Source organism: Hevea brasiliensis, chromosome 2, assembly GCF_030052815.1.
Source record: "Hevea brasiliensis isolate MT/VB/25A 57/8 chromosome 2, ASM3005281v1, whole genome shotgun sequence".
NCBI classification, from domain to species: domain Eukaryota; kingdom Viridiplantae; phylum Streptophyta; class Magnoliopsida; order Malpighiales; family Euphorbiaceae; genus Hevea; species Hevea brasiliensis.
Genome location: NC_079494.1, coordinates 34,077,060 through 34,083,966, shown reverse-complemented (window position 1 = coordinate 34,083,966; position 6,907 = coordinate 34,077,060).

The window sequence follows — 6,907 nt, the reverse complement described above, 5'->3', positions numbered from 1 at the left end:
GTCTTTTTGGAATTAGTTTTGGAAGAATTTGCTAGTGAAAGATATTTCTTAGAATACGATAAATTTTTGAAAATCAATAGATAAAAGAGTTATGGAAGTAAAAATCTGAACAGTTGATTCAGATGTAATAAAGAAATGTTACGAATATGAGTAAGATTGTTACCTAGAATGGTCAGAGGACCAATAATTAGATAAATAATTTTAACATGACCTCAATGGTCATTCAATAAGGAAGCATGAGCTGGAATATTAGACAGAACAATAATAAGAGAAGATTGGTGTTATACAAACAAATTAAATATTGTATTAGATTGTTAAAAGTCTTATACAAATTCAAAGGAAAGAAGATTATACGATCATATAGAAAGGAAAAAATAAGCATATGACTATTGTAAGATGGCTATTAGGTAAAATTTAGTGGACGAAATTTATTTTAAGGGGGGGAGAATTGTAACACCCTTATGTTTGGTAGTGCGTTCTACTGTTCCGGTGACCAGTGTCTGTCCGAACAACTAGAATACCTGGAACTACACTTAAATGTTAGTGAGGAGACATGAAATAATGAAATACAATAGAGGAAAATACAAGAAAAATAAAGGAAAAGTAAAAGAGAGAAAATGTAACTAAGTTAAACGAGCAAAAAACCGTAGCGATGGGTAACCGCACTGGGAAGCGGCGGCGTAGACCGTTGACTAGCCTTGGACCACGAAGAACCCTGGGAAATATTTTTAGGACTTAAATAAACAACTATTGAAGTATAAATAACATTGGAAATATCAAAGAAAAAAATAATTAATTAGTACAAAGAAAAACAAAAAATTGAGAAATTGACAAAAATCGGTGTTACCGAAAAATTGAGAATACAACCTGAATAGGGGCATTGTGATTATTTGACACCCCGAGTTGCCTTTTGACCTAAATGTCCATTAAAAATAAATGATATTAAACTTTGAAAATATCATGAAAATTAAAATTATGGTACAATATAGGAATAGTAAAAGAAATGAGGTAAAATGTGGGAATTGTGAAACTTTATATTATTAACCCTTAAATAATGGTTAATGCTCCACTAACTCATATTATATGACACATATGTAAGCCTTTGGACAGCCATCTCCATTAAGTCACTTTCTTCATTTTTCTTCTTCATTGCCAAAACCAAGCTTACTCTCCCAACTCTCCCATGGGTGTCCACATCTAATGGCCGATCCGCCATCTTCAAGCCCCCATTTTCTAAAGAGTTCTTCATTAAAGTTGGAGTATACACCTTGGATAGCATTTTGGGTGCAATAAGGGAGATATTTGAAGAGGTTTGACAAGTTCCACTTGAGGTACATGTCCATTTCTTTATCCTTTCTTTGTTAAAGCTTGTGTGGGTGTTGTGGTGAGTTGATTTATAAAGAAACTTTGAAGTTTTAATGAGTTATTGGAAGGTACTGTTTTTGGCAGCCATGGAATATCAAGGTTAATGAATTGTTCTACATGTAAATGGTAGTTTGAGGTATTGATTTAAGTGCTTAAATATATAAGAGTTGATTTCGATGTACATAATTTGAATTGTAAGTTATGAATCGAAAATGGAAGTTTGATGTGAATGTGCTACTTGGGCAGCCTCATGATGAAGATTTGAAGTGTTTAAATTCATGAAAAGGTTGTTGAATTATGATACTAAGAGTGGCAGCATATGTGTACGATTTAGTAGAGAATAATGTGTAATTTGATAATGGAAGTTATGTGTAATAATTATGAGTGTTTATGTGTATATATAATTGGGTTTGGACTTTGTGAATTATAATTTCATTTTGTGTATTGTGAAGTTGTTATATTCTGCCCAAGTTGACCTAAATGTGATGTGTTGAGTGATTATGGTTAGTACCAATTCAGAATTTGGTAGAGAAGTGAACTTATAACAAGGTTAATGTGTGTTTGGATTGGTGTTTAAGAGGCATGTAAAGGGCAGTATGCAAATGAGCCTATAACTCTAAGTGTGTGACTCTAATTGGTATGAAGCCAAATGGAGGTGAAACTAGGCACAAAATGTGCCAACTTTCATAAAGAAGGCCTACCTGAATTCTGTCCAAAAGGTGACATGAGAATTGACCAAATCCGGATTAGTGACTTTGCAAACATGAAAATTTACCATTTGAACAACAGTCAGTATTTTGGCCATAACTCACTCAAAACAGGTCCAAATGACCTGAAATTTATACCATGGATAGCTTAGAAATAGAGATACAACTCTTATGAAGACACCAAAACCCAGAAATGACTATAAGCAAGTCAAAATGCTTGCACAAATTCGGGTATAAAAATTACCAGAATCGGAAATGGCCTAAAAATGACCTAAGTTTGCCATTTTAGTGCAATCTGTCTAGCAATAGTAAAATGACCATAACTTGGTCTAGTAAACTCCAAATGACCTAAAATTTGAGGCAAAAGTTCATAAGACATAGACCTATAAGTTTGTAATTCTGACAAGAACCTAGAAACTGAGGGAACAAGGTCATCCAGCTAGGTTAAAACAACATACCAAAATTCTATAAATTGCAATAAAATGCAATACACTTGAAAATGAAATTGGTAACATATACCAACACTTGAATACTATAAAATGTGACATATTGGTAACATTAAAATTAATTCACCTAGTGTGCGTTAAAGGTCAACATTATACGTTGACTAATAAAATGAGTAGTATCAACAAAATTTAATTATGAAACCTTATGATTAGAAACAATTTAACTGAGTACTGAAACACTTTAAATTATGTGTTTCAGTTGAAAAGGATATTGAAGAGCATAAGGAACATTGAGTCAAGGCCAAGAGGCGACTCATCTGAGGTCTGTGCATAATACTTTTTATATTCACTGCATTTACTAAAAAATTTATTTGGCGAAATGAGTTATGAATAATTTTTTATTGTTTTGGCTTTAGGAATTTTATTTGGAAATTATTGTGTTGCCTACTTTGTATATGGAAATTTTTAGATAAAATATGATTTGTGGTTTGTTTGAAATATTTTAAATATTGTAATTTGGAATTGTTTTGATTCACACTTGGCATGGCAGTCCCTTACACTGTTCCTCCTCCACTTGTGGGGTTGAGTTTGATATTTGATTATTTTCCTCCCTCTTTGGCTTGCCAGTTTGAGGTGAGTTTGGATGAGTACTCATTAGCTAGCTAGCCACCTCCCTCATTGATTTCGATTAGTGGGGTGAGTTTGCCTTGTCGTGGTGTACAACATGGCATGTTCGGAAAAGTTTGTGTCATGACCTAAGTTGTGTTATTGATTGGCAACACTATGTTATTCAATTGTTTGATCAAATTTGTGTTATATGGGCTTTGAAAATTGTGATATGAAATTGTAAATTATTTGAATTGTAAATTGTCAATAAAAGTTTTATATACGACATTTTAAATTGTTATTATGCACCACTGAGTAAATTTTACTCAGCGATAGCTTTTTTATTGCTGTCGCAGGTAGACAGACAGACAGAGCAGCAGAGTAGGCTGCTTGTGACTTCACTTTGGGATTTTGTCGGTTATATTGAGTATACCATCTTTTTGTAATTTTTGCTGTAATGTATGTGCACTATATACATATATTGTACTTGGTCTTAAGCAGTTGTAAACTAAAGTTGTAATATATTTATTTCTTATCTCAGCTTTTGAACTGCTCAGTCATTTTGTAATCTATCTTTGGAAATACTAGAAATTGATGTTGAATTGAGTTTGACAAATGTTGAGAAATTGATTTGTGTTAAACCATACTGGAGTTCGGGATTGAACAAATATATTGGAAGTGCTTTTTATAAGTTTTTGAATAACTCTTTTATTCAAAATACAGATGGCACTCTACAAAAATTTTTTATAGAAATTACTAATACTTCATATTTGTTGTTTGGGTTCACTTCAGTTAAAAAAAAAATAATAATAACACCTGTTAAAAGTGCTCACCACTGTAAAAAGAAATAAAAAAAGGTTTAAAATCCCTTGTAGTGTATTTAATGGGTTATCAGTAGACGAAGTTTGGTAATTCATTAGGTATACTACGGGATCATGTTATGCCTTACGAAGGGGTAGGGTGTGACAAGAAAACCAAATCAAGTTGACCTAAAAATTACCCTAATCCGGGTGACTAACATGCTGTCCTTGGAAAATGACCAAAAGTGTTTGTTTAAATGGTCAACACTCAGTGTAGAAAAGTTCAATTGATCTGAAATTTTACCAGCAGAAAGCTGAGACATAGCCCTACAACTTTCATGAAGAACACAAATCCAAATTCTGACCATAACCTAGCCAAGTTTCCAACCAAACTTAGGTTACCAAATCTGGTAGAACCAAATTGCCCAAAAATTCTGAGTACAGGTCAATCCGGCCAATTATGGTAAAATGACCATAACTTGAGCTACAAAACTCCAAATGGAGTGATTAAAAAAAAAAGAAAATGTAATTAGACACAATAAGGAACAACTTTCATGAAGACAATTTTGTCAAATTCCTACTGTACAAATGACCAATGGAACAGTAGTCCTAGGGTATGAAATCTGAAAAATTTGAATAACATAAGATAAGCTTTGAAATGGTATTGGAAATCAATACCAACAAAAATGAAATGCAAAATGTGGTATCTTGGAGAACTTGGGTTCAATAAATTTATTATGTATTAAAAAGTCAACAATTTGAGTGAATAGTAATGTGAATAGTAGTAGAAAGATACAAAGTATAAGAACTAAATTGGTAGAGGAAATTAAAGTATGAAATTTGGATTCCATGAAATGTTCATGGATTACTTGGAATAGAAATAGTAATTTACCTAAATGACATAATGAACATTTAAGTTATGTGAATATACAATTAAGATTTGTATTCCCATTACTAGTAGGTCTAATAAAACATGAGTGATACCACTAAAATAGGAAATGAAATTAACCTAGACGGATTGTTGAAACTTATACTCTCAACACCAATGGAGTTCATAATATATTAGCAATAGAACTTGAAGTATGAAATGTACCTTACATGAATAGATTGTTGAATGAATTAATGTGATAAAAGAATCATTTGGGATTTAGGTTCCCATCAAGAGAGAAAGAAAAGATGCTTTGAATGTGAATGGTACATAAGATTAAATGAATGTGAATTATAATTAGTATGAATATTACGATGAATACATAAATTACCTAGAAAAGTGAATTTGAAAATTATGTTTCCATTATAAACAAAATTAGAATGCTATAAAAATATAAATGAAAAATATAATGAAATGATGAAACATATAAACTCTTAATGGCACTATGTGCCCATGTATTACCTAGACACGTGTGTCAGATTGGATAGATTGGCATGTCAATAGGTTATTATTTAGCAGTACTGCGAAAGGCTTTATGCCTGTATTCATGGCTTTATGCCCGCATTCATGGCTTTATGCCCGCATTCATGGCTTAATACCCGATTATGTGTTATCATGGCTTTTTGGCCATACTAACTGCATACATGGTTAACGTTCTGCGTCCCATGGTATGATGGCCCAAGGCACCACGGTGTCCAGTGCTAATGACCTATTTTCCAATTTAGTCAGCCTATCGTAGGTTACTTGGGCAGTCTAATTTATTAAAATAAGTTATGAATATTAGCAATTAAAAATGCTAGAAAGTAAATAAATGAGAAGAAGTTCTGAAATAAATTATATTAGCTCCGAAAATTTCTTCCTTAGAATGATTTGAAGTAAATTAAACTAGTTCTAAAAATTTTAAATATTACGAAACGATTGTAAACAACTTAGAAAGTATAAGGGAAGTGATAAAAAAAACTAGTAGAAGAATTATAACTTAAATAACATTACAAATGTGACTTTCATAAGAATATAAGTATAAGTTTAAATTTTAGATTTATTTGTACATTATATAAATGATTATTGTAAACTTATGATAGAAGAGTTTCTAGAGAGCAACATAAATGATGAAAAATATACTGTATGGAAAATTTCATATGAACCCTGTAAAATTTTTTTATATAGAAAATATGCTCCAATTATTTTTATTTGTATACATTATTTCTTGTTATATTATTGCACCATTAAGCAGCAATGCTTAGCATGATGGATTTGTTTCCTCGCGCAGGTACTGAAGTTAAAGCCCAACGAATACTAAACAGAGATTTTAGAGTCTGATCTGTAGAGTGTTCAAGATTGTCACCTCCTCAGCAATGCATGTAGATAGGGCCCATATAGATCATATTATATATTTTGTACACTATAATTAGTTATTATTTATAATGTAAACTATGAACTGTATGTTGAAATATAGATTATGGAACTGTAATTAATTTGTAGATCATGTAAACTATGAAATTATGTAATTATTTTGTAAATTATGTAAATTAAGGAAAATTAAAAATTTTGCTTATGTAGTTTGAGAATGTTTACATATGAATTGAGTATGAATAGATTTATACAAATGAGCATGTGAATTACAATAATTGAATGTGAGATAAATATGATGAGCATGAATGTCATTTTTATTATAAAATATTATTGAAAATTTCAAGCAGGTGAATAGTAAAATACATCAACTAATAATAAAATAGAGGAAACTCCGCTGGTTTCTCCATAGAAAAATAATTGATATTAAAATATAACGAGATCAAATTATTAAAGGAATAAAGTAAGATAAGATAGGGTGCTCCAGCACCGAATGTAGTACACCTTGCTCGGTTACACTGTAGCTGAGTGAGGGGTGTTACATTTATTGGTATCAGAGCACGTTTAGGCGTTCCTAGGCATAAATAGATAGAATGAGATAGTGTGTATAACATGCATTGCATTCATACGAGTCGAGGTGACAGTAATGCAGATCTGTTTTCTTGGTTATTTTAGGTTAAGGTATGGACTCAGAATCACAGAGGG